The 23,739-nt window shown below is 39.0% G+C and overlaps 1 long non-coding RNA gene across 4 annotated transcripts; it reads left to right on the top strand.

The window, feature by feature from the left end:
* Positions 1 to 538: 538 nt before the first annotated feature.
* LOC137478114 (uncharacterized) lies at positions 539 to 23,359 on the top strand. 4 transcript variants are annotated; one of them, XR_011001403.1, is made up of 7 exons: positions 539 to 1,185; positions 4,161 to 4,233; positions 6,436 to 6,541; positions 8,858 to 8,962; positions 16,592 to 16,624; positions 20,278 to 20,415; positions 22,714 to 23,359. It is a non-coding gene; the product is annotated as an uncharacterized lncRNA (long non-coding RNA). The 4 variants fall into 4 exon arrangements; XR_011001407.1 differs by lacking the exon at positions 4,161 to 4,233 and having other exon boundaries at positions 6,451 to 6,541; XR_011001404.1 differs by lacking the exon at positions 22,714 to 23,359 and having other exon boundaries at positions 20,278 to 20,576.
* The last annotated feature ends 380 nt before the right edge of the window (positions 23,360 to 23,739 follow it).

Genomic DNA, 23,739 nt, shown 5'->3' with positions numbered 1-23,739 from the left:
CAGCAGAGCAAGCACTGGTGTGGCTACGCAGCTGCTCATTTGCCTAACCTGCTAGTAAATGCTCAGGGGGCATTTCTTAATGTTCTGCATGTTGGTCACAATCGATTTATTAATTAACATAGTGTTGGGAATCAAGGATCAGTGGCTTTGTTTTTGTCTCCCTTCCACTAACTTGTTTTTGCTTCAGGCAAACGATCCAAAGACTGTCCACATCCTCAATCCTGTAAAATAGGAGTGATAATACCTACCAAGGAGCTGTTTGTGAGCTTTACTGAGCTCTTTAGCATCCTCAGCAGGAGGCAGCGTAGAAACATACGGCAAACATACTATTTCAAAACAACCCAGTTTTAAGTCATGGCAAAGAGCTCCCACTAAGCCCGGGCGTAGCTCTCAGTCCCTTTCTGATGGTGCCATCATTCCTATAAGAAGTTGCAGCCAAAGTAATTTTTCTGGCCCTTTTCTCCCCAGTCATTGTTCCCACACGCCTTGTGAAGGCTCACGCTAGTGAAAACTAACCACTTTATTTGTATTTTTCAGGTTAATTTTCAGCAGAAGTTCCCTGAGCTAACTGGCTGCATAGTTTCCTGACTGCTCATACTCAGAAGAGGCACGCTAAGAACTTTCATCTGAGCAGGTACAGGGCTGCATCTTTCAGTCCCCGCAAGCATTCAGGTTAGCTTAAATTTGCTGGGAAATCTAATTCTCAGCCAAGCTTCTCCAGGTAATGATAGGTAACCTGAGCAAGCCCTTTGAGGCACGTAACCTCACAATGTTTCTTAACCATGCATCTTACCCTTCAGCACAGGTGAAAATTTGATGCTGTGGGTTAGCTGAAATTCAGTGATCTACCATGCTTAGGAAACAATGATACCCACAAATCGCATAGTGAGCCTTTTCCTGGCTGTGTGGCTAGAGGTAGAAGGGAAGCGGATCTGGCTTGTGCTCTGACACTGCTGTCTTTGTACCCCTGTCTGAGCTGTGGTCTTGCAGAGGAGGAGCAATCTCGGTATCTCAGCCCTGTGCTCCGGGTAAGCTCATTAAAAGCTGCGACTCAGCTGAGGTTTTCTGTAATCCCCAGGTGAATTGGAAGATAAATGGGTTATATAAGTTTGTGAAAGCCACAGAGTTAAGGAACTTTTCTGGGACAGTGACAGACTTCACTTAACACCTTGGAGACATAGTAAAGTAAGTCAAATAGAGTATCAAGAATGTCTCACATAGTTTTCTGTACTGCTGAAGACCCCACTCCCAGATAACAGGATAATATAAGCAAAGTACTTGAATCAGCATTCCTGGCTGCTAAGGTAAAGATCTAGCAATAGTGCCCATTATCCAAAGTGGTATTTCTATCATAAAAGATGGGAAAAGTGTTATTTTTTTTCTTTATTATGGAAGTATTTTTTCAGAATTATATTTCGTCTTGTGGTTTTTGTTTGTTTGTTTGTTTTTTTGTTGTTGTTTAGAAGCATATATACTCTAACAGCAATGGATGACTTGCATCATAAAGTAATGCACCATTAAACAAATGTAAATGTGAATAAAAGGTTTAAACAAATGCTGGGATGTTTCTGAAAATGAAATTGATAAAATAGGTTTAATAACTAAGTGTCCTAATCCAGACAAGAAGTTAATAAGTTCTCCCTCATAAAGTAAGAGAGAGAGGTAAGGGGTTTTGGTGCCTTTGTGTGAAGCTTGCTAGTTTTTGTTCAGCTTTGAACACAACTGCCTGCAATAATGGTAGCTAGAAAGAAATAGTCCACGTGTGATTGAGAAGAAAGTACTGCAAATGCTATTTCTGCTAAAACAGGTCCTGGTTAGTGATGGCTGTTTTCTCATAGCTGTGTGTCCATTAGTGTGCATAATGAGCAGCTAAAGGCATTAAATTACACAGTTGAGGGGCTAACCTTCTGTGACGGACTAATGTGGTGCTTGACCAAGAATTGATTCACTTCAGGTTCTCTTCAGGTTTCAAAAAAAGTACTACAAGATGACAGTCGGTAGCTTTTTGCTGAAGTTTAAAGAAATAACACTCGACTGATCAATGTCCAGAGAATTCCAGGACTTTTCAAGTAGGCACTGAAAACAAACCCTGCCACTACTCTTGGCTTTGCCAGAGTAAGTCTATGATAACTTTATAAAGGTCACTGTGTAGCAAGCATAGACAAATACACCAGTTTTGGAGTATGCCTTTTCACTGTGCTGAACAGTTCTTTAAACCCAGTGGAATTACATGGTTCTAGAAGTCTAGTCTACTTCAAGGAAAATATTCAAAATTATCTTTCACTATGCAATTATTAGGAGATCCTGCCAAATGTCTCCCAAAATATGTGAATATTATTCAAACTTATTTCTATATTTTCTTCCTTTTTCTGTATGTATATGATGGAAAGAAAGTACACACAAATCATAGGTCATGTTAAAATGACCTCTGGAAAATTTGAGATGCTCTTGTTTCTTCGCTGTGACGTAGTTAGGTTTTAGTCCTGAGCAAAGATACTGGAAAGCTGAGTTGTGTCACAGTAGTTTGCATTATTCTTTTACCTTCTTGATGGTTTACTTTCTTGATTAGGAAACAGTGTTTCCCCTGGAAGCTTCAGACAGAGAGTGCTCTGACAGGAAAATATACTGAATCCTGTAGATCATTGGGTTTTGTACAGATAAAACTGTGTGGAGAGATTAATTGCTAGAGAAGCTGGTGATTTTTTTTTTAACTTTTACACAAGACACAGGTTTTCTGCCTTTTTTTTCTTTTCTTTTTTCCTCCTTTTTAAGCAGCTTATTCAGCTGTAAAGCTTTGGGTTTGCTGCTTAATTAGCTGTTTAGAATTGTACACTTTGCATAATCACTATTTGACTACACTTTGAAAAAAAAGGAAGTTCAGTCTATTCGTTACTCAAGTAAAACAACCTAAAAGGCCAATCATACTTTCTGATTTCTCTTCATTGCAATGGAATTTTGAGGTTACTAATTCTTCTAGTCAAACACACTGTGACTTCTGCCTGATCAGTATTATTTCAGTCTTGTGCATGGCCTTATCTTTCAAGTAGAATTTTCCATAAGGGGAAGTCAATATATTTCAAGATACTGGGACATGAATAGTTTACTTGACTTGGGGTGTATGTGTGGAAACAGCACACTGCTCTGCAGTGTTCAACATAAAAAATCGAAACACAAACTGGTATGCAAGTTTGTGTGAGAGTTCTTAATTTCCAAGATTTTTCGATTTATGCATACAAATGTATGTGTATTGAGGTACATAAAAACCTCTCTAAAATATTTTTTACTGCTTGCTTTTCACAGTGCAGAAGGATCTGAGCATGCCTGCCAAAGTTCTTATTCTATCATACTAGACCAGAAAACTAACAATATTTTTTCCCCTAATTTTTAAACACTTAGATATCTTTAGTAACTGATAGCATAGCTAGCTTAACATTATCAGCATTTATGTGGCATTCTCAGTGGCTCTGAAATGTGCAGTTAAGATTAGCAGGACAGTTACAGTCCATTCTGAAATCCTTTGTCAGAATATATTTAAAAGAACCACCTTCAAAACTATAAATGCTGACCGAAATGGGCTGGGTGTAGGACAGACATTTCCAAGAGCATTTTAGCAGAGCCCTTTCTCTGCCATCCTTGCACTCAGATTCCTGCTCCAAGCTCTCTCTGTCCTTCCACTTGTGGACTCAGCCGGTGCCTCCTGCCGGCCCTTGCCCCTCCGAGAGGGGTGGCAGCAATAGGATTTGGGCCTGGGTGCCCTCTGCTTTCTCTCAGGGGCGTTTAGGGTCCTGCCACTGGCTGAGGACATGGGCTGAGGGGGAATGTAGGGATGGTACTGGGGCTCAAGCACTTCCAGGCAGGTGCTCATTAAGCTTGCAGCGGTATCCCTGAGTTCCTGTTATGACTCTTGTCTATATTGATGAAAAGCGCCTTTCATGACAAAGACAGGAAACTTTTAACATGAAAACGGTCAAACTGTTGTCACAATTCAAAGCAAATATGAAGTCTGGATAGAAACACAATATAAACATTCCCAGGAGAGGTTTTTGAGTCTTGTTATGCAGAGCAAAGTTGGCACAGTGTTCCATTTGCAACACTAAAAATCAAATGGGTTTTTGTTTGTTGTTTTTACAATATTTAAGTGACATTTTATTTCTTTTAAGGATCGGTTGCTGACGCACAATATTCCTCTGTCCACTGATTCACATCAGATGAGCACTCTTTCCATAGCCACAAGTGTCTGCACGGCAGGCTCGTATTTGCAGTTGAAAAATCAATAATTAATTCATAGCCAAGATAAAGAGCTCAAGCCCATTAAGAGATTACCACCAATGTGAAGATTTTCAGTTGTATTCATAGTAAAGGAGGAGGAGACTGAGAATGTTTGCCACTTATAGTTTAGTCTACTACCTATTTCTGCTCTTTCTAAGGTGCCTATCACTGTGCTATCTAAGTAACAATAAGCTAGTCACTCAAGTGTTATACTAAATATTGGTTTCAAGATAACTTAGTATAATGAAAATGAAACCTGTTTTGACAGCGATAAAAATGTTTGTTCAAAAATTTTTACCATAATTCCCAAGTGAATAAGTAGCCCTTGACTTCCCCAAAAAAAGTAATTATTTTTTTTTAATTTAAAAACAACTTGCACCTGAAACATATAAGTTGTTACCTAGCTGATTACATTAATTTATCTGCAAGATAAATCTTTACAGGGAAGGGAATGTACAAGAGCTCAGAATAAAATTAGAAAGTGTGCAAGATTAAAGGGAAAGCAATCAATTTTGAATTTGATTAAAAATGAGTGAGTTTCCATATTTCTAATAGGATGTAGAGACAATGGAAAAATGCCTAAATTGACAAGCACTTGTGTATTTTATTATTTATTTTTAAATTTTTTACTTATTGCTGCCAGTATGATAGTTACTGTCTCATAAATCACAAGAAGCCTGTAGTCATCCATAGCTTTTGGTTCTTTGCTCAAGTGTGTAGCTAAGAGGCTATCAGAAGAAGAATCATGAGGCCTGCTATTTTCTGCAGCCACACACCCTGACAGCATAGTTATCAGCAATCACTGGGCTGTGCTTTCATTTTCCATTTCTCCAGAGTAAATCTGATTCTCCTCTGCTCCTGCCTGCCGCCCAGATTACTGCCAGGGCTGTGCCCCGTCGCTGTGGCTCTGCTCTAACCCAGCCTTCTGAAACGGGACAGATGAAAAGGCTGCTGAAAAGCTGGTTTGTTTTTAATAACTTGGTGTTTCCCAGAGTGAAAGCCCTGCATAGCTCTGCCTCGTTTCGCCTGGGCTGAGCGCGGTCGTGCTGTGGGCATCCTCAGCACTGCTCTGCATGTCCAGAGCTGCCTGCGCGGGTGCTGGGGAGGTGCAGGCCCAGCCAGCAGCGTGTGGGGGACAAAAGGCACCAGAAGAAATGATGATATTATGGCTCTTTATGTGTCAAGAAACACTCTACAGGGCAAGTCCTTGAGAATATCACTAGTAGACTGTCACATTAATTTAATTGATGATTGTGCTTCCCTTATTTCTTCTCAAACTTGCAATAGCAGCAGAAGCTTTTTAAATGTTTCAAAACTAGGTAGAATTTGATTGATTTTTAATATACTGCAGTTGCTGTTCCCACTTGTAACACAATCAGAGCTCCTCAAAAATAGTGTAAACATTAGGTTAAAAAGAAATGCACAGAACTGATGAATGTTAGCAAAAATACTCTATAAAGAATGGGTTGTAATGGAGTCTGGAGCCTTCTGGTGTCTCAGAAGAAGGACTGGATGTCAAGGCTGGTTCTAGGACATCCCTGTGTGAGGTGGGAGTAGAGTCTGCATAGCAGGTGAGCTGTTGTAGAAGCACCTGTGGAATATCTTCCAGGATTCAGTGATTTCTCTGTGCTTTTGATAATGTGTAAGTATTTTTCAAGTGTTGGTTCACCCTTGAACAGTTTATTATGAATTCTTGATACATTGTATTAGAAATTGCTTGTGCTTTGGACCTTTAACTTCCATGGGTTTTTATTTTGTGCTCTAGTCAGTTTGTATATGAAGAAAAAACTCCATATTTTAAACATTTTCTAAATTCTAATAAAACCCCCAACTTCTGATGTATGTTAAATACTCTCATTTGAAGCTCATTTCCCTCACGACTTTCAGCATGAGGAAAACTTGGCTGCTCAAAGAATCACAAAATGAATTCAAAGTGATTATAAATATAATAAATTTCTTGGAGTTTGAGGTGACATTGATGCAAAATTGGGAGGAAATTCCATGAGAAGGAATTAATCCTATTTCCTACAGGGTTTTTCCCTCATAGAAGACAATCTAGCCTTATTCTTTAATCACTCCCTCCTTATTCCTCCATTTGACTAAAGTTTTTAGTTTAGTTTTCTTTAAAACTTTCTTTAAAATGTAAGTAAAAATATTAGCTAGGAGGTTTCTGAATTGCAGGGCAGCAGCTGCAGCACAGAAGCCTCTGGTAGAACATGGATGTGGAGCTCAGAATTAAGTGTAGTTCCTCAAAGAATCATTTCAGCAATGTGTGAGTAGAACTGCTTCTCAGCTTACTGAATCTTAGTCACTTGTGCTTTGGCTTTTGCAACAGCCACGTGAAAAAGAAAGGGTTATTTATTAAGAGCAGAACAGTTCCCTTTTAGTTCTGTAGCAATCATGTCTCTTTTTTTCCAGTCCATGGAAAGTGTTATCTCAGGCAGCTTTGTGCAGGAAGTTCTGTTTATCACTTCCTCACAGTTGCAGTTTGTCTAGGACTTAAATATATGATATCAGATTGCATCAAAATGTGGGCCTTTATGTGCTTAACTCATCAAAGGAGTGGACCCTCAGGACTTGATATCACTTCACTGCATATGCAGTCATGTAGCAAAACAAAGTCTATCTAAACAGGACAGAACTATTTCTGTTGGTAGTGTAGCAAAGCTAGCAGAATTGGTGTAGTTTCAGGTATCTGCACTGTTTCACTTCTTGTTTTTAAATTTATCACTTTTTAAACAGTGACATGGTTTGCCTGTTTTTACTATGTAAACTACAACGAAAACAAAAATATTGCTTCTACAATCAAAAAAACTCAAAAACCCCAGACTCAGATGGGGTTTACTTGGTGTACACTGTTGGAGTGTCTGCTTATGTTACAAACTAAAGAATTCTAAAGTTTTGAATCCTTGTATTTTCAGCTGGCTATTGTTCCCACAAATCTGAAATGGTAGATGGTTATCTAGACAACTGTGTGTCAAATGAGCTTAATGAGGCCATAACAAATACCAGCAGTTACTGTAGGAGGTTGGGTACAGGTTACGAACCTGCTCTCCCACCTTCGTGCCTCTGTTTCTATTTTCTCCAGGCTTGCCAGAGGAGTTCCCTTTCCAGCAGAGCAGGCTGCACTGCCAGATGTTGTCTCAAGGCAGCCACAGGAAGTCGATTCAAACTGTGGAGCAATACTTCTGCTCCCAGCAGCAGCTCCTCTGCGCTGACTCTGGTTTTTAACACCACCCTGTCCCACGCCCCTTGCAGTGTCTTACCCAGCTGTATTGGCCCTCCTGCTCCACACACGTTGGCTTCATGTTGGCTGATAAGCAGCATTGCACAGCCCAGGCTGGGAAGCTGCAGCTTCAGATCCACTTCTGCTCCTTCCCATACACACTTCTGGTGTATGTTTTAACCATGTGATAGACGCAAACCTGACAATATGAAATTAAGGTAGTATCCACTCTCAGGTCCGTGATGTAACATGCCTGATGTAATTCTGATTAGTAAAATCTTCTACTACTATACAAGGGAGGGAAAAAAGGTTTAAATTACTCAGGAGTAAAAGACAAAGTAAAAGTCTCTCTTCTCTTCATGTCTCTTTTTTACCTGTCAAAGGAAAAAAAAAGTTATTATTAGAAAATGGACGCAGAAACTGATTCAGGGCTTTTTCCTTCTCCTTGTTCCAATTATTTTAACTGTGTATTAGTTGATGAACATGATCAGGAGATTGCTTCAAATCCCATCAGGCAACTGCTGAGGGAGCCAGTCAGCAATGTGACCCGAGCAGAGCCATCCCATCTGAACAAAGGGGCCCCAAAGCCCAAACCTGCAGGGATGCTGGTAGAATCCTATCAATCCTTAAATGCAGTCTGGGAAATAATTGAGTTTTCTAATTCCACTGGTTTCCACTCTGCCTCACTATGCCAAAGAAACTCTGAGAGGCACTTCATTTTGTCTTCCTGCCTTTGGCTGCTGCCTCCTACCACTTTTCCCACAGAAGGGATGGTTTGGACCTTAGCACTCAGTAGAGCTCAGGAAATTTTTGAAAAATGTAGGACGTGTTGCTGTGTGCTGTAATTTTGAGCCTTGTCAGTCCTTTGTGAGGAATGAACTCTCACTGCTGGCCAGAAAACAGGAAAGTGCATAAAACCAAGGACTTTTTTTTAGAAGTTGAACTTTTCTCCCTTTTTCTTTCAGTTAGATTATATAGCAAAAGTGAAAGTCAGGAACCTACCTCAAAAAAAAAAAAAACTTGTCCTGTTCTTCAAAATAGTTTTACTTCGAAAATAACAGTACTTTGCAGGGAGTAAAAGTGCACTGTTGCCTCATGAAGAATATGTCCGTTTTCATTGGGGGGTGAGGGAAACTCTGCTTTTGTTAGTCAATATGGATAATCAGTGCTGTGAAAAAGACTTTACAGCTACTAATCAGCCATATAGTTTTTCACATACACACATTTGCACAGTGAAAACTGTATGTTTTGTGTAGTTCTGCTTTGTGGAATCTCACACTACCCTACAACTGCACTCTACAACTCAACTGCCCCTTTTTGATTTTTTTTTTTGTATTCATAAATTCTTAAGTGTTTAAATAGATGATGGTACCCTATGTCACTGAGGATGTACAGCAGGTCCACGTCTCTGGAGAGTCTATGTCTTGTGGACTCATGGTCTCGAGTGGGCATGAAAGTTCTGAACAAGTGAATTACTAATTAATAGTTCTAATTAAGCCAATGCCTTTAAATATAAAGTTTACTTTTATTTTATTTTTAGAGGGGTTGTATTAGTTTTTGGGGGAGGGGCGTGGCTTTAGTGTCATCCAGTTTGGGGTTTTTCGGTCCTGATCCAGAGCCCCACGTCTCCTCTTGGAGAAGCATGTAAGGTGATGTCAGCTCTGCTTAAATCCAAGGTTAGCCAGGAGGAAGAAGCACCAGATTAATGATTTCTTAGCTTGGGGTTGCTGTAGGACTCCCAGAGATGCTAATGAATGTTAATTTAAACTTCTTATCACTACACTAGCAAGACCGTTCACACCTTTCCAGAGCCACCACAGGATTTAGGCTGTTGTCCTAATTGCCATTGTTCTGGCTGCTAGCAATTATATCTACCACAAGCTGTTTTCATCTTGTTGGGAGCATGGTGCTAAACTGAAAAACACCTATCTTAGCAATTTGCTGCCTTCTGGAAGCTGAAGCAATTACAGTGGAGTATGCAGACAAGCTTCTATACAATGTGTGTAAATTTCTGTCTGTGGTTCCAATAGATAAATTTGAGTTCCTGGAACCTTGTACATGATTACAAATGTAGGATCCATAACATAAAGCACAGAACACAGTGTTTCTGTAAATGTTAAAGTTATTTTTATTTTATTCTTTTTAAAAGATTAAATGTAACAGATTTACCGAGATGTATGTGATCATGGTAAACATCATGCCTGATCAGGTCTGAACTTACCCTACAACACAGCCTAATGGTGGACCCACAACCTCAGTTTGTGTCTGTTTTTACTCAATGACTGTCAGAGACGGATTTCCCTATCCTACAGAAGTTGTAGCTACTCAGAAGACCACAACATTTGCACAGTCATGGTGGTACCAGTCTGGAAAAATACTTCAGGTAAATAAGAGCAAAGGAGAGAAGCCCTTCTTCATCTCAGTCCGAAAGAAATGGCTACCTTAACCTAGGACCACATTTTTCTCACTCAATGGAGTTTGGTGTTAGATTAGCGACTTGTGGCAGCTACGTGATATGACAAAGCACAGTCCCCTTTCAATCTTTGTGCCACAATTTTCTGCTGCTTTTTGTGCACCAGGAGCAATGGCTGTCTGACCCAGCAGCCAGCCAGCTAAGAGAGGGACAAACAAAAGAAAATCAGTTGTATCCAATATATTTTCTGCTGTTCTCATTCCTTGATCCAGTTTATGGAGAGGTCAGGAAATTTTTGTCCTGGTCAACAGATCCAGCATTTTGGGCAACAATGCTCTATGAGATTATGTTCAGCAGTAAGTTAGGATTGAACCTCAAATGTCTGACTTCCTAAATTGCTTTCTTCTCTTTCATATTTTTAGGTACAGTTATTAACCTGCTTTAAAAAGGAATTTCATATCACAACTCTTAGACTTTTATTTAGAGATAAATTTGTCCTGGAAAAAAACTTTCTAAATTTAAACCAAGCTTAAGGTTGCCAAAGAAGTTTGGTTACATGTGTATTTGTTTCATTTTTCATACTCATCTCCACTTCCTTCTTTTGCTGGAATATTTCCAGGCTCATCAGAACCCAAAAGTACCAGAAATAAATCAGAGACACCCACTTTTGCAAAGCGTAGATCTCCTTGTGCTGAGAATCCTGGGCTTGGGAAATCTGGGTTCAATTTTCTGCTTCACCACTCCTTTGCAGTTTGATATTGGATAAGATATTTGATACAATCAGTCTATACTTCAGGCACCCATGTGTGAAAGAGCTGGTATCTCCTTTCCTCGAAGGAGCTGTAAGTTGGTTGGAGCAGGGACATCACAGGTTCAGTCCATGTACAGGCCATTCACTAAAGAGTTGGACTCAATGATCCTTGTGGGTCCTTCCAACTCAGAATATCCTGTGATTCCCTGTCGTTAATCTGTGGTTCCACACTGCTGTGGTGATTGGAGCTGTTTGTGAGCACCGAGAGGCTCTTCAAGAAAAACAACAAAATGCTGTCACATTTAAATAAAGATAGGATTAGTTTTTGTTTCCCAAATCATTATTTTTATCTTGTTTCAACCTGCTGGAGAACAAGCTGTAGTGTTTGTTGCTGGAGACATATTATCCCAGTCCTAAGCAGCTCTGTGTGTGTTGTGACAATGTCACTCCTGGCCAGGTGACCTAGAGTAGGATGTGCTACACAGCCCATCTTCAGTGGGCCTTTAATAGGAGCTCACTGAAGATGTACTGTCTTCGGTAAGACATCTGTAATTTTTTTTTCTTCAAGATCTCAAATTAGCAAGTCTTGAGCGAAGAGTATATTCATTGTATTCAGCAGTGTGACCTGCTGGGCAGTGCATCTATAAGTTACATGTCTGGCTTTGAATTCAAGCAGGGAAGGGATGATCTGACCCAAAGATTAGAGATCCTGGCTCTGTAGATCAACTTGTCATCTCACATACTCAGTTTCTGGTGACTCAGTCTGAGTGTTCTGCACATGCAGAGCTGTATTCCCAGAGGCACAGGAGAATGGTACACTTGAAAGGTGGGACATAAAGGAATGTCTGAAGGGTAGCCACAACTTCTCATCAACCTTGGCTGCAGTTAATGATTTGAAGAATGTGCTTTTTATCTTGGGGAATTATGAATCAATTCACCTGCCAGTTTTAATGAAAGTTTTGCTCTTTAGAACTTGTATTTACAAAAAATAATAGAAGTGTAGCACAGAGCCAGGTGTTGACAAGGATTTTTAGCACTACAAGAATGCTCAGCTATTACATTAAGACCACATCAAATTTCATGATCTTTCATCAGTCAAAAGAAACTAGGAGGCAAGGGTGTAACTTATTACAGGTATGAATAACAAATTATTAGCACATTACCTCTTTTCATGAGTTAGCACTTTGAATATATCCTGCTAGATTTTGTGAATCAAATTTTTGAAAGGGCTAAATAAATACAAAAATTAAAACATTTAATCCTGGATATGCCATTAGTTAGAAATTCAAACAATATAAACAAAACTAATTACAGCAAACTACTCAGCAAAGCACATTGCAAAAGAAAGCCTCACAAGTAAGTAGATTCCCAGAAAAAAATTAATCACAGCTGCCTCAGCAGTTAAAAAAGACAAGTATCAAAGTTTATTATAACATTGCTGTGTAATGGTTTAAATATTTCTTCATTGTGTTTAAGAAGAATAATTTTTAAATTATTCTCAAACAAATGACTGAACTCTTTAAGTGCTACTGTACTCACTGAGTCATTTGCCTTCATCATTAGACAATGACTAAGCTATCTTTTGAATCTTAGCTATGTACCTGTATAAATATATTACCATCATACAATTACTGTATTATTCTGTTTTAAAATTTTCATAGTGTTGTCCACTTTTATATTACGTGGTGTTTGAAAAACTGTCTACAAGAAAGAACATCTGTATGCACATGTGAGTTTAAAAAGACTGAAGTTGAGGTCAAAGGCATTTTCATTGCAGTATGTTCTAATGACAAATGAAAGATTACTTTGAATTTGAACCCAACTGGACATCCAACCTAAGTATTTTTGTCGTAGATGCAAAACCTGGAACCTGGAATTGTTGCTAGCTGCTTCAGAAGCACTAAGAAAACCAGAAGCTGAGTAAGCTGGAGTAAGATGATGTAGCTTTCAGTACTTGGCACACTTATCATTCTTAGATGAATGTTTGCCAAAAAAAATATGATTATTGGTTACCAAGGCGTTGTGATGTATAATTGACACAAGACCTTTGAAAACCTAAGCAAACGTGTTTGGGCTATGACTGGATATGATGTATAGGCCACATGTGTTTCTGAACAGTTGCAGTGCATTACAGAAGTAGTTGGGTGAGGTCCTAAGATTGGATTTGATATTGAATATAAACTAACATTAAGAAGTTCAGAGTTAGTTCCACAATTTTTAAGAGTTCTACAGTAGTCCTTGTCAGAGTAAGTTCACATCTGGTCACCTGTGTACAGAAGACATATGCCTATATGGTTATGAACAGTCTGATTTATGAAAATGTGGGGGTTTATGCTAGACAAGAGTTTTTGTGGGTGACAAACGTTCTTCACACCAATCATTGTTTCAAAATCTTCTTGTAAAGCTATTTTGAGGAACTGAGTTTGGAGGCTGGTTTGGTTTTTGAGGGTTCTCCTGTTTGTGTAGATCTCTCTGCTTCCAGTTTGTGAGTATGGTGCTTCTAAGCCTATAAAAACCAGGATTCTGCTAAACACTCCCTTTTTTACAGCCTGTCTAGACCTCTAGAAATTGGGAGTGTCCAGCACTTAAACAACTGATGGCTGAGTGTGTGTACAGACTTGGTTAACTGCATAAATGCCATCTCAATCCTTAACTCTGAATTTTTGGCACTAGTCAATGAATGATTTACTCTTAATTTAAGAGCAAGTGCAGTGAGGAATATCTTACCAGATATCTTATCTGCTGCACTGTGTTATTATCAAAAGGTAAATAAAAGTGCCCCAGCCAGAATCATAGATTCATAAAATATCCTGAATTAGAAGGGATCCACAAAGAACACCAACTCCAACTCCTGGCCCTGCACAGGAACATCCCCGAGTCACACCATGTGCCTGAGAGCATTGTCCAAATGCTTCTTGAGCTCTCTCAGGCTTGGTGCTGTGACCACTTCCCTGGGGAGTCCATTCCAGTGCCCAAACACCCTTTAGGTGAAGAACCTTTTCCTAGTATCTGACCTAAACCTCCCCTGACACAGCTTCAGGCTGTTCCATTGGGTCCTGTCACTCACTGGTCACCAGAGAGAAGAGATTAGTGTCTGTCCCTCCTCTTCCCCTCACCAGAAAATTGTAGATTGCCATGAGGTCCCTCCTCAGTCTCTTCCAGGCTGAACAAGTGACTCAAGTCACTCCTCATACAGCTTTCCCTCAAGGCCCTTCACCATCCTTGTTGCCCTCCTTTGGGTGCTGTCTAATATCTTTATAACTTTCTTATATTGTGGCTCCCAAAAGTGCCCCCAGCACTCGAGGTGAGGCCGTCCTAGCCCAGAGCAGAGCAGGACAATCCCCTCCCTTGTCCAGCTGGCCATGCTGTGCCTGATGCCCTCCAGGACATGCTTGGTCCTCCTGGCTGCCAGGGCACTGCTGACTCTTACCCAATTTGCCATTAACCAGGAGCCCCAGGTTCCTTTAGCTATGCTTTATTATATTTAGTGCAGGGCTTTCTTTTCTCCCTCCAGCTATGAGATACCAGCAGTGTCCCCTTGCACCACTGTGTGTAACCATGACATCAAAACAATCTAATTAAAATATGCTCATGCACAACCTGTAAGGGGCTTTGGCAGAGCAGAACAGTTCTGATCTTGTCTAAAAGATGTCAGCTCTATGTACATAGCCAACCCGTTTGTTAAATGCCATTAACCTGAAGAGAGTTGTGCATCTTCATTTTACTGACAGATGCTTCAATACATTTGATTATTTGATGCCAGTTATATTACTAATGCAATCTGAATGTTTTACCTGGAAAATATTTCTATATTTTCAAAGTTCCCTGGATGGATTTGAACAATCATTAACCAGTTTACAGAAACACCACTATACTGTTTTGATAGAGAAGATCACAGCTACAGTTAATATAGCTGGGATTCTCACAAGGGATCAAACCACTATACTGTTTTGATAGAGAAGATCACAGCTACAGTTAATATAGCTGGGATTCTCACAAGGGATCATACAGGGTGTGAAGAGGAGAAATGCAAAGTTTCTGCTTTCTTAACCAGGCATTTCTGAATTCAACAAAGTGCTTCCGTGTTGCTGTCCTAAGAAATTTAAGAATTAACATTAAAAATAATTAATCAGAACAAGCCAGTGGCTTATAAATGTGAACTCCACTGTCTCAAAATCTATAAGGTAAAATAAGGGAAAAGTGGATGGGATAATTTTCTGAAAGAAGGGACAGAAGATGGATATGATTCTTTGCAGTCGGTGTCCTAATAACATCAACAAATTTACATGTTAACTTTTGGGAACATCAGATGTGCGAAGTCATTTAGCAGCTTCCTGGTAATCTCACAAAATCAGAAGGCATTATGTCCTTGTCCTCATGATAGAAAACAGAAGTGACAAAAAATTATTTATTTCTGTAACATAAGAGCTTGTCCTAATGTACAAAATGAGAATTTCTAGGAAGAGACACAGCAGGGAGAGCCTTTCCTCTATCGCTGAGTCCTTCAGCCTGGGAAACCCACACAGTTCCCAAATCCAGCTTCAAGACACGTGTGCCCCAGGCTGGAGCAGCATGTGGTGGCCACCTCGGAGGTTTGGCTTCCTTACGAAGCAAAGGGAGGCCTGTGCATCCCCTGATTCTTTCCTTACCTTCCTCACCTTCCTCATGGGCACCTCCCACAGTTGGGTGTGGGGATTTTAAATATTGAGAAAATATTTTCTTTTTTTCCCCATGACTCGACTCAGCAAAGTTTTTGAGAGAAATTTTTAATTTGTTCTGAGACCCTGGGAAGGTTTTTGACCTGGAGGGATATTTAGGGACAGGGATTACAAGGGTGAATGAATCTTCAATAGATCCTTCCTAGTACACTCTTGGGGAAATGGTGCCTGTTGGAGGATTTCTGACTTTGTGATCCTTAGAAAATTTGTACTTGTGGGTGACAGCTGGTCACACCAGCTGGGTGCAGCTGGGTCTGAGCTCATGACCATCTGCCTGGCTGCATCCATGTGGGGTGAGCACCAGGACAGGGCAGAGACTTGCAATGTCCGTTTTGTTGTATTGGCAGTTGTCACCTGTAACAACCAGTTTTCCTCGCAGTAAAACCTGGGCATGCCCCAGGGCATGGCAGAAGCCATGCTTGGTCCCAGCAGCCAGGAGGAAGGAGGCCACCCAGTGCAGCAGGACACTGGATGTGTGGATTGAGCTGTGTTGTGCCCACAGAGCCTCCCCAAATGAAGGGGTAAGAAGGTTGTGCTGGGGATGCCCAGGTAAGGGATCTTGGTCCTGGAACGGTGCTGCAATGACCCCTGTAGCTAAGGAAGAATTGAGGGGCTCAGGAAGAAGTGTTCTCAGACTCTCAAATATGTTGCATGGGACTTTAAGAGGCCCCAACAATAAACATCTCAGTGAAGCACTCAACTATTTAAAGTCATCTTAAAATGCTTGCTATCTTGCAACCAGTAGAAATGTTGAAGTAGCAGGCAGGGAGATGGGGTCCCTTATTTTTCTGGATGTTTTGGAACTGTTTCAACTCTGACAAAGCAAATCCTATCATGAATGATGAGTTTTCTTTAACTCTTCTTGCAAGGGGTCATCCTAAAACTGAGAGGTAATCCTGTCTCTGTCTCTCTGCTAAACTAAGCTGGGCTCCAGTCCAGCTGCCAAAAAGGAAAAAAATGGGGAAAAAAAAGAGAGGGGGGAGTTTATTAAACTTGTTAAAACAAAACAAAATGTTCAAATTATTTTTTTAAAACATGTAACTCTCTGGATTTGAACTATTTATTGGCCAAAATTTATTATTTCTCTCTCATTTTTAATCCCGATGATGATGAAGTATTTTAAGTAGCATTGGTTAATTCTTCTTTCTTATTAGAACATTTCCCTTCCTTTTCCCCCTCTTCACCTCATGCTTTATATTTACAGAGAACATCAGGTAACAAGGCAAGCCTGGCTTCTGACCAAAAAGGTATTTTACTAGAGATTCATTAGTGTGTACAAAAACAGCCAGCCTTGTTTAAAGACACTTCTTACACAAGAAGAAAGGGGTTCAATTACCATATTTCATTTAAAGTGAAGATTAAACATCTTTACCAGGACAGTGCACTAATCCCACAAATCCTATTTATGTTGAAATGTAGTGCTATTGGCAATAAACAGCAATTTGAGAAGTCATAACCCAAGGAAATAATTGTCAAGTGACTTTAGAGCTCCCTATAAATTTCCTCTTCATGACTTTGGCAGTAGTGTTCAACAACAGAGTTAAATATTTGTTTTAGGTGCTCCTGCCTTTAACAGACTAATTAAAAAGATGGAATTCTTTGATTCTATCTCAAATAATTTTAGTTCTAATCTCTCTCAGGCAAAGTCAGCTCTGTAAATGGAACTAAACATATTTTTTTTCTGAATAGAGACTTTACAGAATAGCAATAAATTCAAGCACTGGGAAAGTAAATGCAACTGAAGTACCCTTAATGATGTTATTGTGTAGTTGTTATGGTTGTAATCCCATTACACAGACCTTTACCTTGAAGGCAATAAATTCTTTGAGAAATAATTCTAATGGGAAGGTGCATTACTTAAACATTGTGTTTCAAAATGATGAAAAAGATGATTTAAGTTTGAAAAACCAAGTCACACAAGCTGAAGTAGTAATAATGGAGGGAGATTAAACTTTAGCCTATCATGCAAACCTTCTAAATTTGTATTTCCTGAGAAACTGCGCAATGGAGCTATTCCCAGAGCTGCTTCTTGTAATTTGCATCACGCACATGCCTGGAACTTGCCATTAAGGAGCAGGGCCCCATTCTGCTCTGCATCTGCAAACTTCAAAACAGTACCTGAACCAAAAATTGTGAGTCTAAATACCTGACCCAATGCCCAGTGAAGTCAATGGAAGATTTTTCATTGATTTTAATGATTTAGTTCAGGAGCTAAGTAAGTATATCTAAGACAAAAATCAATATTGTCCCACAGTGGTAATGTTTTCATTTGCTTCTATTGATCCTTTTGACACAGATTACAGGATACCTTGGCACTGTCAACACAGCAGGTTTTAACAAACTGATTTGATTTATTAACACCTTTGATTAACATCTGAAGTAGCAAGTATTTATCAAATGTCAGTAAACAAATGTTCAGCAGATGGATCACCACAAAAAAATGACTTGTTGCACAATGTAAGCTGAAGTTCAATAGGAAGGGCCTTTCTGTAAAATTGGTTTATGTGAGAGCCCTACCATGATATGCACAGCATAAACTGGGTATTGAAAAACTGGGGTTTTTTTTAGCCAATTATATCATCAGGCCTAAAAAATGCTCTTACCTCTCCTGGAGTACCTTTACTTACCTCCTTACATGAATGGTGAAAAAAACACTGCCATGACAGCATGGTTGTAAAAATTATGCCAAATTTTTCAAATCCAATGGAACTTGCTTGGTCTGTCAGTTGTGCTTTATGATTTTATAACCCATCTTCTAAATAAATACAGTGAAATCCATAATTCTCTTCCAGAAAGACTGCAATCCATTGCTGTGTTTGGAGCATCTGACTTACAAATGGAAGTCCTGGGGCATCAGAAGTGGGACTAGTTGTCAATAATATTTACAATGTGATTGTTCAATTGTCAGCCCTGAAATTTAGCTTTGTCCCTTTATAAACCAACCAAAACCCTTCAGTCATTTCTTTAGAATGACTCTGAAGTCTCTAATCCAACTTGATTTTTGTATAGTTATTTGAAAAATAAATCATTCATACAATTTAACAATTGTATAGTAGTAGTCTAATGGTGCACACCTTTCTTACTACATGAAAGAAAATCTACTCTTTTATGACATCAGACTCTTCCACATGATATTGTTTCTCAGTTTACTAATAGTCACCAGAATGATCCCCAAGTTTAAAATATAATTTCCTCCCTTCAAAAGGATCTTTTTCTCCTGGAAGAATATTTGAAACCTTTCAGAATTTTCCTGATCCAAACCTAAAACTACAAGTTATATCTGGCACAGACTAGGATGGGCTACATTCATTTGTATTTTCCAAACCAATATAAAGCCTAATTTGCTAATTGAATTGGTAATCATGTATCAAACATAACCTCTTACAGTATGAATATCTCTAACAGTTAAATCGATCATAACAAAAATGTGGATATCATGTAAATCTTATCAGGATCACTAAAATAATGGGACTTTTGTTTACAAGGTGTCGATTGGTTTTAGAAGCTTTGATAATGACTCCAGACAGTCAATAAATACAGAGACTTTTACATAGCCAGTAGGAGCCGAACTAAACTATCTAATCTTTTTAAAATGACAGACAACACAATGAACTCTGAACTTAATCCCCTCCAAACATTAAGGAGACAGTTCAGTGCTTAAAGTACTATTCAAACTCAAACCCTACATTAAACAAAAATCATTAAGTGTCTGATTTAAACACACAGGAAAATTCAGAGGTAAGGCTGATTTTCCTTCCCCATTGTGCCTGGGCAGTGGTCTGTGGTGGGCTCCAAGTCTGTTGGTTGCTTGTCTTGGGCAAGGAAAATACCTCTGTGCCTTTTGAAAGTTTGTAGTCAAAGCATTGAAAAAAACCTTCAAAACGGAAGACTTAATTGCTTTTTGTCTCAATCAGGCAAAATTTCCTCTAAGGTTTTGAAGTAGACATGGGAGACAACGTTATATGCTACATTTCAAGTTGCAAAATTTACACAGTTGGGCTCATAACCTCTGAAAATGATACATTGCCTTTAAGAGGAAAAGGAAACTGTAAGTGTAAAGCTTATGTTACACTGAGAGATGGGGGAGGAGGGTTGCAGGTAATGGCTAACATGCAAGCGGTGCATATATGAGCATATAATTATATTAAATCACACTTTATTTCAGCATGTCAGTTTTTGAAATAGATAATAGGACCATCCAACTGTAGGACAGTTTCATCCTGTAGTAATAAAGTAAGAAGAAAAAAAAATTAAATTATCATTAGCAGTTATTCTGAGATAATTGTTTTCTAACATTATTAGAATCCCTATTTGCAGTTCATTATTACCCTGTTTTCCATGAAATACATCTTGTCTGTGCCCTTTGTTAGTTTGTCTTATAAATGTACCTCTCTGGATAATGAAATGAGGAATTAATCTGTTCTAGCTTTTTCAGTGCATACCTCTTGCTTCCTAATGTAAAACCTGATGTGAAAAAATGTTTTTGTTTTATTCTTAACGTGATCCAGATATCTTTAATGTCTTTCCTGCCTAATTGGAGATAGGATGTGTTAAATATCTGAATTTCTAATTAATTAATTCCACTGAATAGATAATATTTCCTGAAATCTTAGTATCTCAGGTAGATTGCTGTATGCGAAGGGGGAAATACAATTTAAATTATCATTTGGACTTTACATTTTTTAATTACCAAAATCTGCTTACATTGCAGAATGCAATTTGTTGTTCTACAGTTTTGTAATTTTGTTTTATAATATCCTCATTGCCTTGGTAAATTTCAGTATGCAAATGGCTTCAAATATTTTATGTTATTAACAATGATTCTTAAGTCAGGAATTTCTGATATTCCCACTAGCTGGGTTTTGCCATGATTAATTACTTAATCTTGTCTTCCCTGCAGTGCTTGATGAGCAGACTATGGCTTCTTGTTGAGTTGTCTCTCAGATGAGCTACATTATCAGGACAGCATTAATGTTACAATGGATTGTTATCTGTGTTCTGTGTTCTCAGGATGAGATCAACCAGCAGAAGTGAGAGTGTGAGTACTTATTTGGCAACAATGTGTGATATTTTAAACCATTTTCTAAAGTCTGAATTTATATTAACTGTATACAAACTCTATCCTGATTTCAGACTCCAGTTATGCTAATAGATTTTCCTTACTGAACACAACATTTCAAGATATTCTAATTTTAAAAACCTTCTAAATCCTTACTTTAAAATATTTTTATTTTTTATGTTTGGCTGACAGCTTTTTGATAATCAGTACTTTCTCTGGTGATTATTTGCGGTAGAATTAGTGGAATTTCATGACAGCCTATCATATAGCACTTTTCCTTAGCAAGAGTTGTCTTTCTTTTCCATGGTTGCCTAATTAGTATTTCCTGAATCAGTGAATAGCTACATGTTTCATAATGAAAAAAAAAGAGGAAGATAAAGAACCAGAGCTCTGCCAGGTCCCTGCTGAATGAAAATCCACAACTGCCAACATATTTGGCTTCTGTTTTTCTCCTTCTTAGTTTCTTTAAAACGTTCCTTAGTCATTCTAATAGATTTCTTCCTAAATCTGCCCTTGATTTGTTACCATGCATTTAAGGACAAATTCTGTAGAAAATCTTACAATAGGAAAATTTGAGTTAAAGAATTATGCAACTGATTGTGAATAACATCTAACCAGAATCCAGCTGAAGCAGAACCTACAAGTGTCTAAAAGATACTCTGCATCATCTTTTATTCTCAGAAGCTCCTTGGTCCACGCTTTCTCTCCTGTTCTCCTTCCTCCACCATGAGTTCCCAAATTCACTGCATTTGGGCTTTGCCGTCACACATCAAGTTATAACTAAGATTAGTTGAAGGCATTTGTATTTTTTTCTCTATTTGTGCCAGTGGTAGCAATGACAGGGTTTAAGAAAGCTGAATGATGCCTGCTGGCATGGTGGGCAAGCATCCTTGGCATGGGCTGGATGGCAGAGGACCCCCAGACTCACGGTGTCCCCTTGTTGTGGACTATCCCTGGTGCACTTTGTGTAACACAGGTCCCCAGCTCTCCTCACCAATGGTGGAGCAGTGGGGACCCCCTCCTTGGCTGGCTGTGCTGCCCGGGGCTGATTTGCTTGGAGGGCCAAGCTGTCCCTGTGCCATGGGGTGCTCTGGAACATGCTTGTGGGGCTGGCCTGGTGACATTGGTGTCCTGGGCTGAGGGTGTGCTGCTGTGCTGGGTCTGCCTGCAGTGATTCAGTTTCAGTTTTTAAAGCATGGAGCTCTCCTACCATTTGTAGCAGCCTCCCAGCATGGTGTTAGTCCCCAGTGTGGCTCAGAGCTGCTGTCTGTGGAGGTCCTGCTCTCCTGAATGGAAACCAAGTATTGCTTTTTGGATAAAATCCCAGGCGTGCCATGGCCAGTGAGCTTCCAAACCAAGAAGAAAGATAAAGGTGTGCCTTTTTTTTTCCTCCAAAAAAGAATATAATTTACCATATCTTTATTTCCAAACTGTGCGGTGATTTCACAGGGAGTACTTACCAGTTTTCCAATTTTTTAATTGATCAGTGCACTTACTTTGCCTGTGTGTGTATTTATAGCAGTGTAACACTAAACCAGATTTGCCTTTGTTTTTGGGATTTATGCATTTTTTCTTGAACAGGAAAACATTCATTATCAAATGTTGTGAGAACAATACAGTAACTGGAGGTTATTTTATATGAAAATATTGTTGATTGTTCCTCCCCTAGAAATCTCTCTTGGCAGCTGACTTCCTGCCAAATGAATCAGCAAAAGCTGCTCATGAAAGTTGTTAATATATAATACAATCACCCAGCACTGCACTTGCTCCTTATCTATAAAGTCCTTTTGTGATCAATGATTCACATCACCTTTTGATTATAGTCTCTGAGCACAATCCATTTCTTAGTATAAATTAATGGCCTTGGAATTTCTAAACAAACATTCCCTTTTGTTTAGCATCATTTCCTATTTTCATACCAAAACAGAGTCTTATTGTAATTGTTCAGTTTTCACTGGAAAAAGTGTTTGTGGCCTGGAATGTTCTCAAAAAACAAGCGGTTCCTTTCAAAGCTAATAGTGTTGATTTACAAGGTCTAACGTGCCACGTTAATTGAATATAGCTAGGAAATATTACACAAAAACAGTTAGTGTTAGAAAATCTCTGGAAAAGAGATTTTCTCTTGAAGTATAGTTTTATTTGGCAATGATTGCTTGGTTGGTTTTTTTTTTGGTTTTTTTTTTTTTTTTTCATAGTAATAAGACCCAGTTATCTAAGCAGCAGATAGTCAAGGTACTTCCTTTAAATTTCCTGATTGCTGTTAACACCACTGAATAGGCACGGGCTCTTCAGCAAAAAGAATACTGAAGATTTCCTCTGGTCAGATCTGACCAGAAGAACAATTAAATACCAGCCATCATGCAGTGGTAACCTAAAGTTAACTGTTCCTTCTTACAAACTTCAGGGAAGCATGAGTGGAGAATGCAGCAGAAGCATAAGCCTGACCTGCACATAAATGGTGCAAAAATCTATCTGATAATATTCCTTTCTAAGGCAGAGTTATTTCACTCAAATCAATTAGGTCGAGTTCTAACTAAACTGAAATAAGAACCTGAGAGACTGAAAATGCCTATGGAGATATTTAGTTTAATTAATTATTAGCTAAAGTGATTGAAGCCTATATTCAGACAAGGTTGTTTTTTTTTTCTTCCTGAAGTATTAAAAGAATAAAGGCCATGATAAAAGTGATCAAACTTCTGAGCAAGTTGTTCATAGTAGTTTCAATTAAAGCATTTCAGTTTGCAGTGAGAATAGACTCAGAGTGGGCACCGTATCTGCCACTCACTGTGGCTCAGCTGACAGAGCAGCTCATCCAGATGGGATCACTTGGCCATCACCAGTCAGATGTCCATCATGCACTCATCCTAACATCACAGTTTTAATTTCTGACTCGTTCATACCCTGAAATAGAACAGGGGCTGTTTTCCTCAGGAAAGTTCTCCTGGGTTACATGAGGAATATAAACACTGTGGCTAAGACTGGATGCTCTTAAAAGTGTGGAGAAAAAAAAAAGCCCTCCTGTTCAAGGAAAGTAATGTCCTTCAGAACAATATCAGTAAGAGAGCTCCTCACTGCCTATGAAGAAGCAAAGCCCTCAGGCTCCCAGGGCACGTCCTTGACTCAGGGTTTTATTCAATGCCTGTTCCTTAAAAGCACTGGTAAGCACAGAGAAAAATTTTAATGCATCAGTGTTTTGCAGAATGCATTTATGCATTTCTAGAATGATAAAGATGCTACTTTGTAGCATCATTCAAATGGTATGCTAAAAAAATATGGTTTGTGTGTTGCAATGAAAATGAAATA

Source organism: Anomalospiza imberbis, chromosome 8 (genome assembly GCF_031753505.1).
Source record: "Anomalospiza imberbis isolate Cuckoo-Finch-1a 21T00152 chromosome 8, ASM3175350v1, whole genome shotgun sequence".
NCBI classification, from domain to species: Eukaryota; Metazoa; Chordata; class Aves; order Passeriformes; family Viduidae; genus Anomalospiza; species Anomalospiza imberbis.
Note: the sequence above shows the minus strand (reverse complement) of the source record. Positions and strands in the feature narration are given on the sequence as shown.